The sequence below is a fragment of the Urocampus carinirostris genome, chromosome 7, assembly GCF_059441175.1.
Source record: "Urocampus carinirostris isolate Australia breed hairy pipefish chromosome 7, RoL_Ucar_1.0, whole genome shotgun sequence".
Classification (NCBI taxonomy): Eukaryota; Metazoa; Chordata; class Actinopteri; order Syngnathiformes; family Syngnathidae; genus Urocampus; species Urocampus carinirostris.
In genome coordinates, this window is record NC_142355.1 from 6,762,452 (window position 1) to 6,774,738 (window position 12,287).

The 12,287-nt window shown below is 40.8% G+C and overlaps 1 pseudogene; it reads right to left on the minus strand.

Moving 5' to 3' along the window:
* Positions 1-10,836: 10,836 nt before the first annotated feature.
* Positions 10,837-10,966, minus strand: LOC148362204 (U2 spliceosomal RNA; annotated as a pseudogene).
* Between the last annotated feature and the right edge of the window lie 1,321 nt (positions 10,967-12,287).

The window sequence follows — 12,287 nt, forward strand, 5'->3', positions numbered from 1 at the left end:
TTTGGAACTGCCCTTTGCCAGATCGTTGTCTACCCTTGTTGAAAACCTGTTCATGCCTGTTTGATACCTGTTTGTTCTTGTTGTGCTCGTTGGACTTTGTTGCACTTTGGTGTAACATTCTGAGAGATTCTGTTTGATTCTGGAAATTCCTAGTTTGTAGTTTTGCCTGTGTTTGACCCGTTTTGTATTTTGGTCTGGTGCGTTTGTGTTTTGGACAACCTTTTTTTCTCAATTAAAGTGTGAGGACGTCTACGCAAATGAGTTCCTACTTCCTGCCTCCCGTTCCGTTTCATGACAACAACACAATGCATGCTAACAATCTGCAAAACTGTGAACCAGTGATAACCAAAGCTTGAAGTTTTATGAACATCTGTAATATATAAAATTCAAAAAGCATGCTTAATGCTGAACTTGAGCTAGGTTAACAAAATATTGTCAAATATTAAACGAGGTTTAATATTGAAATGTCAGACAGGACGAAAGGAAGACTGAGATCACTTGCGCTCGTTTCTTGGTTTTATTGAAAGGAAGGAAATGACAAGGTGGGATTCTACGATCCGTTGGTTGGCGGATTGACGGAACTTGACAGGCGGGTGAAGGCTTGGCGGGAAGGGTCGCGGACAGGCGTAATCGTAGTGTTAATGGGTGGGGCTGGAGAAGAAGGGCGTCGTAGTATTCGGAAAAGAGTTCAGGAGTCAGACGGGCAGGGCAGATTACAGAAACGGGTCGGCAACGGAGATCAATCGGAAGAAAACAGGAAGCAGGCAAAGAGTCAGAGGTACGGGCTTACTGAGCTGAAGGCAACAGGTAGCGTGAGTACAATCAGACAAAGTGTTACTGGAAGCTGGGGATTTAAATGTACAGGGTGCACCAATCAGCTGTCCAGGTGTTCCCGATCCAGGTGATTAAAGGTTAGGGATCCCCGGTCTACAAACCAAAATGATTAGTAACCTTTGTCTATTTTACAGTGTCTGTGTAGGAGTTTGACATCTCTGAAAATGCTAGAATTTTAACGTTGTCGGGATGTGTTTGAAATTTGTGTGAAGTGCTTGAAAATGCTTGAAAATGGGGCAGCAAGCCAAACAGTTGTATTACAGACAGACCTTGGTTTACTATGCTCCTCATTTATTTCGGTTTCCGGGTTGCATACAGCGTGGGATAGAAAACGCGACTATGTTCAAATTCAAATTATTCCCGCTCTTTTAGTGTGGTAGTGTGACAGTAATTCAGGTTTTTTTTTACCATCGGATTTGTAACGGAATACGATACCTGCCAAAATATCACTTTTTGGTTATGTCGCTGCCAGGGTTGGGTAGGGTTACTTTGACTTGATTACTTTCAATTACTTTTGGATTACCCCTATACCATATGTAACGGGTGGAATAATAACTTTTGTTTTATTGAAATTCCTGCTGAAATATGTGTATAGTTTTTTGTAAGAGTCCTGGAATGATGAGTCCAACAGTGCCACCTGCTGGTATGGGGTTTGGTTTTGGCTTCTGACATGTGACCGGGAGGCGGGGTTTTTTGGCAGTTTCCAGAGAGAGCTGCTACTGGTAAGACACATTTTTTGGTGCTCCACAAAAGAAGTTAATTTTAAACATTATAAACACAGCTGACAAATCTCTCAACATGCACAGTAATGTGATTGATATTGTAAAGCTGTTTGGATTTACTTTCGTTTTGTTTCTGTTTTACTAAAATGTAATTCCCCTTGTAGAGATCAAAGAGATCAAAGCCAGCAGAAAAGCTAATGTTGTGACTCATTCATTTGCCAGTAAATTGTACCCGTTTTTATACTCATTATTGTTTTATTTCTATTTTCTCATATACATTAAAAAGGATGATGTTGGTTGAAATTCAGATTAAAGAAAAATATGTTGAATTCATTGTAAACGTAAAAAATCCACTATACGATCCCTTGTTAAAAGTATCTTGTTAAAATGGATGTAAAAATGTATTGTGATATTCTAAAATCTATTTTATGTAAATTGAAAAGAAAGCTCTTTGATATGCTTTGTTGTGCAGTTTCCAGAGAGAGCTGCAACTGAGATCAAAGAGATCAAAGCCAGCAGAAAAGCTAATGTTGTGACTCATTCATTTGCAGTAACTGTAATAAAAACCTCATCATCCAGTCCAGCGTGAATGTGGATCTTTGGTGGGACAGGTACACCGCGGTTACACATATACACTAATAAAAGACAAAAGAAACTAAAAATGAATCAAATGACTAAATTTTGTGCAGGCTTGGGGAGTAACGGAATTCATGGAATGGCAAAAATGACGTTGGCAAGCTGTTTGGATTTATTTTCATTTTGTTTCTGTCGCATTTTATGTTAGTTTTGCCGGAGATCCAAGAGATCAAAGCCAGGAGAGAAAGCTTACCACGTGTTGTGAGTCATCATTTTATTCATATTCAGTTTCTTTTGTCTTTTATTAGCATATTTGGTATTGGAGTCATCCAAAAGTCATTGAAAGTAATCCAGTTAAAGTAACCCTACCCAACCCTGTGTATAATTCTTTGGTAAAGCAAGGCTGTTTTGGTCAGATGGTGTTGCACCAAATGGGAGCAAATTTAACTGTTACTAGGGAGGCCATAAACACAACATCTTGTCCTCATAAAAGGTCTTCACCAGATGGATTTGTCCAATAGCTAGGTAATATGTTAGGAAAGGGAGTGTTTTGCGCTTTATTGTTTAATGCCCCCCCCCGGACTTAGTGGATTGCACTGGGAATCACTGAGATAGAGTGAGAAAAGTCGGTGGTGTCAGTTGAATAGAAGCTGCAAGAAAGTTGATATCATCAATTTTGGCAAGTGGAACTGCATACTAACTTGATTTTCTGTGGAGATTTCATGCATTTGTTGAATAATTGCGAAAAACAGCTCTTTTTTTTTGGTTTGTACTAACCTGTCTGCAATGTTCCCTGTAATTTTCCACGGGTCTGAGCGTTCACACCAAGTCGGTGAGCAACGTTGAAACAACAGTGGGCAACGGCAATCCCAAGTGTGGCAACTAAGTCATTATGCAAAATGTCCAAAACTTGACATCAAGTTACATTTTGCTGAGTTTCCGGCAATGCAAAATTATTTTTTCATTTTGAATTAATTGACTCATGTACGATTGGAAATTTTGCAGGGCCTACAAACGTCATTTGTTTTTACAATTCTTTCACAAGATTTCCATTTCTTTTATTCCAGGTATCTTTTGTCGCATAATCTTAACATTTTTGGGGGCTTATTTAGTCGGTTGTAAGATACAGAACTGTACTTAATCGCATTTTTTAGTAGAAGTGCAATGTTGGCAACAAGATTCACTTGATATAATTGGATATTATTTGAATGCAGCACAAACTTTTTCCTCTTATTCCCAGTTTTTTCTCCTTTTTCTTAAAATTCCTTTTTAAAAATTTCTCATTGTGTTTATTTCTCCTAGCTGTTACTTTTTTCTTGCTTTTTTTTCCTCTATGACCTTTTTTTCCCTTTATTTGCTCCTTTCTTTTCTTCTGGCTTTTTTTCAGAATTTTTCCTGCTCTTTTTTTCTCTTTTTCTCTCCTTTTGTTTCGTTTTTTTCTCAGCTTTTCACTACCTTTTCATTTTGGTATTTTTTTCTTTTTTGTTCTATTCTCCCCTTTCCTTTAAGTCATTTCGTGCACAATTTTACATAATATTTCGTCATGTAGGGATCAAAGAAGCAAAAACAACCTGAAGAGCCGTTTGGGACGCGGAAGAGCCGGTTCTTTTTAGTGAGCCGAGCCGAAAAAGCCGGTTCTTGAAAAACTCTAATCAACTTCGTTCTACTTCGACGTTGACTTTAAAATACCTCATTTAGAACACAGCGTCAGGGGAACCCGTGTATTTTTACCTTCATGCTCTGTAACTTTGACTTAATTCGCCTTTGAATTAGCAATTTTGAGCCCTGATTTTTGTGAGATGGCAAGATTTTCTTGTCATGGAAGAGCTCAGGGTAGTGCGCAATTGCTTAGAGGGAACATTGCCTGTCTGTAAACACTTGAAACACGGTACCTGGTACTTTCTTCAGTAATTACGACCTCCTTATCGAGGAATGTTGCTTGGCAAATCTCAGGTTGCGTTTCACAGAAGAATCCAGATCCTTAACGTCAGAGTAAATATGTGTCCGACCAAGGCTTAGCCTCACCCGCTCCCTGCTGCAGCCGATACAGGACTTCCCATCCGAGACACGTGTCCCACAAAGAAATATTGTTCTCACTTTTGAGTTTAACGAAGCCAGAATAGCTCCTTTGTTTTCAGGGACATTAGGGAGTGAAGACGTTTGGACGGCATCCATTTCTGATTCCAAAGGATATGGAACGCTTGTTGGTTAACGCCAAGAAGCTTTCATGTGATGAAAGTAATCTTAGCAGAAAAGACTGTGCTTCATTTAAATGGTCTTATTTGTGTAGCCACTATAAATATAACAAGGGTTGGGTAGGGTTACTTTAACTGGATTACTTTCAATGACTTTTGGATTACTCCAATACCAAATATGCTAATAAAAGACAAAAGAAACGAAATATGAATACAGATAGATAGATAGATAGATAGATAGATAGATAGATACTTTATTCATCCCCGCAGGGAAATTCACATTTCCAGCAGCATCCCTTGCTGAGAACAGTACAATAATAAAGCAAAAGGGAATACAATATACAAATACCCAATGTGACGTGCTAATACCCACTGTAGCGTGTTGTATAGAGTATTTAAATAGTGCTACATAAAATACACACTGCAATAAAAATACGGTAATATGCAATGTAGAGGGTGTGTTTTAATGTGGGCCTTTACTTCGCCGGGTGGCGTTAAAGAGCCTCATGGCATGAGGAAGAAAAGATCTCTTCAGTCTGTCCGTGGTACAAGACAGTGACAGCAGTCTGTCGCTGAAGCTGCTCTTCTGTCTGGATATAATGCTGTGTAGTGGATGTGATGAATTGTTCATGATTGACCGCAGCTTTTTCAGTGCCCGTCTCTCAGCTACTGTTGTCAGGCTGTCCAGCTCCGTGCCCACAACAGAGGTCGCTTTCTTTGCCAGTTTATTGAGACAAGAGGCATCCTTCTTCTTACTAAATTTTGTGCAGGCTTGGGGAGTAACAGAATACATGGAACGGCAAAAATGATGTTGGCAAGCTGTTTGGATTGATTTTCATTTTGTTTCTGTCGCATTTTATGTTAGTTTTGCCGGAGATCAAAGAGATCAAAGCCAGGAGAGAAAACTTACAACGTGTTGTGAGTCATCATTTTATTCAGGGTTGGGTAGGGTTACTTTAACTGGATTACTTTCAATTACTTTTGGATGACTCCAATACCAAATATGCAAATAAAAGACGAATGAAACTAAAGATGAATAAAATGATGACTCACAACACGTGGTAAGCTTTCTCTCCTGGCTTTGATCTCTTTGATCTCCGGCAAAACTAACAGAAAATGCGACAGAGAAAAAATGAAAATAAATCCAAACAGCTTGCCAACATCATTTTTGCCGTTCCATGTATTCCAAGCCCGCACAAAATTTAGTAATACCATTCATATTTAGTTTCTTTTGTCTTTTATTAGCATATTTGGTATTGGAGTAATCCAAAAGTCATTGAAAGTAATCCAATTAAAGTAACCCTACCCAACCCTGAATATAACCAAGCCAGATGTGGCGTGCTGTTTAAGTGTTTGTCGGGAGTTATAAATGGCTGATCCGAAAATGTATTTTCCTCCGGTCCGATTACACCAAACTTTGAATAACCGAGACTCCGGCGGCTTCTCGGGTTGTTAATCACCACGGTCTGACATTCCATCCCAGCACTTTGGTTTATGCGTCAACCAGTCGGGGTTTACCAATGTCACCGTGCGCTAGTGTTAAGAAGACTACTTTGCGTTGATTTATTTTGTTGTGAGTGTCCATGAGCGGAGTTGCATGCGAGATTTATGGTGCCTTCGACCGTTTGTGGGTCTTCTCCCATGAAACGATCCGCCGAGCCTGCTCGTCTGCTTCGCGGGGTTGTGTCCTCGTATTACGAGGGCTGCGTCGGAGGCCAAGCCGGAGTCCGTACAAAACATTCTGCAGCCAGAGTCACCGGAGAGCACGAAACCCAAAAGAAAAGTCTTGTTCCGTCTCTGGCCTGAGAAGAAAGAAGGGCTGTATTTCAGCTGCAGCGATGATTAGTTGAAAGGGTTTTCTACATTCAGGGTGGAGGAGAGTCCTTTATATTTATTTCTATTTGTTTGAGAGATGGAGCTTATTTTCATTTGCATTCTACTGTATACTATAATTTTATTCTTGTTTTATAACCTTATCTTCTCTGTTCCTTTATCTTCTTGGTTTCTTTACCTCACTGTGAATGTGAAACTGGAGTGTTATGCCCAATTTCGTTGTCACAATATGTTAGCCGGGCAGCACGACAGCGCAGTGGTTAGCGCGTGTGCGGTCGTGGGAACCTCCTGCGCGGGTTCAAATCCAGCTCCCGGCCTTACTGTGCGGAGTTTGTATGTTCTCCCCGTGCTTGCGTGGGTTTCCTCCGGGCACTCCGGTTTCCTCCCACATTCCAAAAACATGCATTTCAGGTGAATTGGCTGGTCCAAATTGTCCCTAGGTGTGACTGAGCGAGTGAATTGTCTGTCCCTGTGTGCCCTGCGATTGGCTGGCAACCAGTTCAGGGTGTCCCCTGCCCACTGCCCGATGATTGCTGGGATGGGCTCCAGCACCACCGCGACCCTACTGAGGATAAGCGGTGCAGCGAATGAGATGAGATGAGAATATGTTAACCCATTTTCTAACATTGACAATAAAGGTATATTCTATTCTATTCTCATCTCATCTCATTCGCTACACCGCTTATCCTCAGTAGGGTCGAGGGGGGTGCTGGAGCCCATCCCAGCAATCATCGGGCAGTGGGCAGGGGACACCCTGAACTGGTTGCCAGCCAATCTATTCTATTCTATTCTAGTCTATTCTGTATAACAACGAGGCTCTAAAACCCATTCTTGTATTCAGGGTTGGGTAGGGTTACTTTTACTGGATTACTTTCAATTACTTTTGGATTACTCCAATAACAAATATGCTAATAAAAGACAAAAGAAACTAAATATGGATACAAATGACTACATTTTGTGCAGGCTTGGGGAGTAACGGAATACATGGAACGGCAAAAATGATGTTGGCAAGCTGTTTGGATTTGTTTTCATTTTGTTTCTGTCGCATTTTATGTTAGTTTTGCCCGGAGATCAAAGAGATCAAAGCCAGGAGAGAAAGCTTACCACGTGTTGTGAGTCATCATTTTATTCATATGAAATGATCTGAAATGAAATGATCTGCATGTCAATGACTTCCCAAAGCGCTTTACAGTGTGCTTCACATTTCCCAATAGCAGCCTTTTATTGCAGCCATGTAAGACGCTAACCTGCTTATTGGGGGTATTAGGGGTTCAGTGTCTTACCAAAGGACACTTCAACATGTAACACCGACAAACCGGGATTCGAACTGGGATCCCTTGATTCCAAGACGAGCGCTCTACCTCCTGAGCTACTGCCGCCCCTATTTAGTTTCTTTTGTCTTTAATTAGCATATTTGGTATTGGAGTAATCCAAAAGTAATTGAAAGTAATCCAGTTAAAGTAACCCGACCCAACTCTGCTTGTATTGAAGTCAGTCTTTGCATGGGGAAATTTATTATACACAGAGGAAGACAGTTTAATGTCAACCTAATTTCCTTTTACTCCTTGACTACAAATTATCAAATGTAATTTATTGAGGGCTGCTGATTACAAAACAGATGGCTACTCCCCTCACTGACCCAATGAAAGAAATATGCTCGTCTTGACATTGTAATACATATTCAGTCTTCTTTTGTTATCGTTTTGATTCGGTCATCAACAGCCTGAATTGATTACAAGTTTTGAAATAACATTAAAACTTCATCTGAATTCCACTACTTTACTGTACTTATTACCGTATTTTCCGCACTATAAGGCGCACCTAAAAGCCTAAAATTCTTACTTTGCTGTCCACACAGTTGCCAGCAAAAAATAAAATGGAAACTAAGAAATGTTTGGCATTTCTTGAATCCCAAGACTTTAACCTTCCGAATGATATTTGGAACGATGCATTTGAGTGATTGGTGACATCGTACAGACACTGTTTCCGTACATATCTGAGACACGTATTTGCTTCTTGGCAAGCTTTCGGAATGTTAAGGGAGTAATAAGTTTGACTGTATTATCTGACTGTTTTGTCGACGTTCCCATTGTAGCGCCTTATAATCCGGTGCGCCTTATGTATGGAAAATATAGGACCAAAAACAATTTTTTGGGGGTGCGCCCTTTAACCCGGTGTTCCTTATATTGCGGAAAATACGGTACTTTGTTTATTAGAAGAACTTTTCAAACAAACATCGACACAAATGGTTAATAGAGAAAAATAATTTGAATTGAGGAAAGATGAGAATATGTATTCAGCCATGATGAAACAAAGGATTAGCTACAACTAAGGTATTGCACAAAACCAAGACGAGGGATTAAACTGACATGTTTTTGTTGTTTAGCCTCAAGTTGGTTGCCTGAAAATAGGTTAAATTTAGCTTAGCTCAGTGACTTTAGTACAGTGGAACCTCGGTTCTCGACCATAATCCGTTCCAGAACCCTGTTCGAAAACCGATTTGTTCGATCACCGAAATCGTTTTTCCCATTAAAAATAATGTAAATCGTTTTAATCCGTTCCAACACCCTGAATGTTTATCTTGAATGTTTAAACGTAAACTTAAAGCTAACCCAGGCTAATCGTACGTTCGCGTTATCGTAATCTTCCGTACGAAAGATTACGCTAACATGAACGTGTAAAAATAAAAAAAAATGATTAAGAAAATATTATGAATAGGATTTCTTACCTTTGTGGTGGTCAGCAGAAGGCGCAGGCAAGATCAGACACTCGCACACCTCCTTCATATTTGGCTATTATTTCTTTCTTAAATGCAATAGTTGCACGCACTACTTTTCTTTTTTCACCTGGAGCAACTTTGTTGCCTGCACTGACTTTTTCGGAGGCATCATTAGGGGCTAAAACACTTCGTACACCTATATTAAAAGCGAAAGCAAAACGAAGCACGTCCGCACGCGATAACAGTTAGTCACGAGGTGTGGGGGTGATCTACACGATCTACACCCGTAAGCCGCTCAGCATCGCACCCTAGCGTACGCACTCACGCATTACCGGCGTTCGAACTCAATTTTCGATTTTCTGACCGAACAGCGAAGCAAGAATTTCTCGAAATTTTTGGTCGGACTCCGATTTGATCGAACTGAGAGGCGTTCGAAAACCGAGGTTCCACTGTAGTTGATTTTCTTTGGCTGGCCTGCTCCAGACCAGATTAACAACCAGAATAAGATTATCCAAAGGTTATCACCGGTTTGCCGAGTGTTCTAATATCTAGTTTTGACTTACTGCTGGGTCCTCTTTTGGATAGACAATATTATTCATTATGAGGGATCAATTAAATGAAGCCTCCAAAAAAATGATTAAATGGATAACCCTGATACACTGGATGGTTGGTTGCACTTTGCACGATAAAATATTTCCTGAGTATCATGCACTTCCACTTGCGACATTTAAATAATCTATCCATCATCCATTATCTGCACCGCTTTTTTTCAGTTGGGTCACGGGGGTAATGGGGGCCATCCCAGGTATCTTCAGGCAGTGGGCAGGGGGACACCGAGACAGACTCACTTGCTCACTCCCACCTAGGGACAATTTCAACCAGACAGTTAACCAAAAATCCATGTTTTTGGAATGTGGGAGGAAACCGAAGTGCCCGGAGGAAGCCCACGCAAGCAAGGGGAGAACATTCAAACTCCACACAGGAAGGCTGGTAGCTGAATTCAACCCATGACCTCAGAACTGTTCCACGGACGTGCTAACCACTCAGCGACTGTGCTTCACATTTAAACTAACACGTCCAAATTTTGATTGAGGAGTAACATTCAGGCCCTTTGACAATTATTATGGTAGTTCTACTGTATGAATTTCAAACATTTTCGCTACTCTTGCATCAAGCTAATCCGTAATTGTCACAATCAACCGGATCGGGAACACCTGTGCTCAGTATTTGGCGCCAACAGCCAGGACAGATGATTGGCGCACCCTGTCCATTTAAATCCTCAGCTTCCGGGAACAAGCTGTCTGATTGTACTATGCTACCTGTTGCCATCTGCTCAGAAAGCCCGTACCTCCGACTCTTTGCCTGCCTCCTGTTTTCTTCTACTTGATCTCCGTTGCCGACCCGTTTCCGAATTTGCCTACGACATGCCCTGCCCGTCTGACTCCTGATCACTCTCCCCAACACGACGACGCCCTTCTCCTTCAGCCCCGACCAATAAAAACCAAGAAACGAGAGCAAGTGATCTCAGTCTTCCTTCTGCCTGACAGCAATGTCTGCCAATCTTTGTCCCTTTTTCATTAATATTGCTCCTGTCACCTTTTTTTTCTAATTTCTTTCACATTATAATAAAACTCCATTGAGATTGTCCACCAGCTGTAAAAAACAATACGTGATACTTTTCCACTTTTGGATCGGTAATCCTGAGATCAATCCCCAGGGTCTTTTTGAGGAACGCGCATTGATCTCAACTTTCCATAGCTAGATTGACAGAGCTGCACATTTTTACCAGGGGGGGGGTTTAAGGGGTTTTAAAGGTTATTTAGCTTGTTCATAAATCATTATCCATTATCCGTTATCGTTCAGTTCATAATACGCTACAAAGCCCAGGAGCCAGGACATTTACTCTCAGCCAAAAGGCCAAGCTAAGGTCCTAGCCCTATAGCCTTGCTGCGATCATTGCGAATGCACCGTTCCCGGAGGTACTGCAATACCGGGCCAATGCATGGAGTGGACAGAGCAAGCTCCTATGCCATCTCCGAGTTGCAAAAATCAAAGATCATAGCTTTGTGACATCACAAGGCAACGGTAAAGATAAGGATGGCTCGGCAAACTTACAACTGGTTAAAAGCATGTGGCAGCCAGACTAGATCAAGCTGTGCTTATTCAGTTACCGTATTATCCGCACTATAAGGCGCACCTAAAAGTCTTAATTTTTTTCAAAAGCTGACCATGCGCCTTATAATACAGTGCGCCTTATTTATGGATCAATATTAATTTGCAGTCTTGCAACTAACTTGCAGCCACCGACTAGATTTTCCCCCGAACGCCAAGTAGTCCGCGGTGTATGCTGGGATTTATTTACCGGCGTTTCATTGGCTAACCAATGTGTCAATCATCATTTGAATCGATCACTATTGGCTAAAGTTATTCGGAGGTCAAGGGGCGGATCCTTTTTATCATTTACAGGCTGGCATAGGCTTAGGCTGTAAAACAAAGCCTGCAATTGGCCGAAAAAGATGTGTCAATCATCAGTGAAATCAATCACTATTGGCTAAAGTTATTCAGAGGTCAAGGGGCGGATCCTTTTTATCATTTACAGGCTGCCATTGGCTGAAGCGGCAAAACAAAGCCTGCAATTGGCCGAAAAAGATGAATGTGTATAGCACATGGTTGACGGCATACAGAAAGCATTTTTTCACTATTCTGTATTTGTAAATATTTTATTCTCCTGGATTTACTAAACTCACGGATAAAAGAGGACCATGGTTACGTATCACTATTGAACGTGATGGCTGCAAGAGAACTTAGGTGAGCTACGCGGCTTTATATTTTCCCGGTATCTTGTTTTAGAACGATCTTGATGTTTCTATGGTGAGTCTATTTTTAAACTAAATTCAGTTCAAAGTGTTTATTGTCATATGCACAGTAAAGAACCATGTTTCCCTGCACAATGAAATTCTTACTTTGCTGTCCACACAGTTGCCAGCAAAAAATAAAATGGAAACCAAGAAATGTTTGGCATTTCTTGAATCCCAAGACTTTAACCTTCCGAATGATATTTGGAACGATGCATTTGAGTGATTGGTGACATCGTACAGACATTGTTTCCGTACATGTCTGAGACACGTATTTGCTTCTTTGCAAGCTTTGGGAATGTTAAGGGGGTAATAAGTTTGACTGAATTATCTGACTGTTTTGTCGACGTTCCCATTGTAGCGCCTTATAATCCGGTGCGTCTTATGTCATTATTATTGACTTCGGTGAGCTACTTCGTCTATATATTTTCCCTGTATCATGTTTCAGAATGAACTCGATGTTTCTGTGATAAGCGGTGCAGATAATGGATGGAATGGAGTGTCTATTTTTAAATTAAACTCAATTCCAAGTGTTTATTGTCATATGCACAGT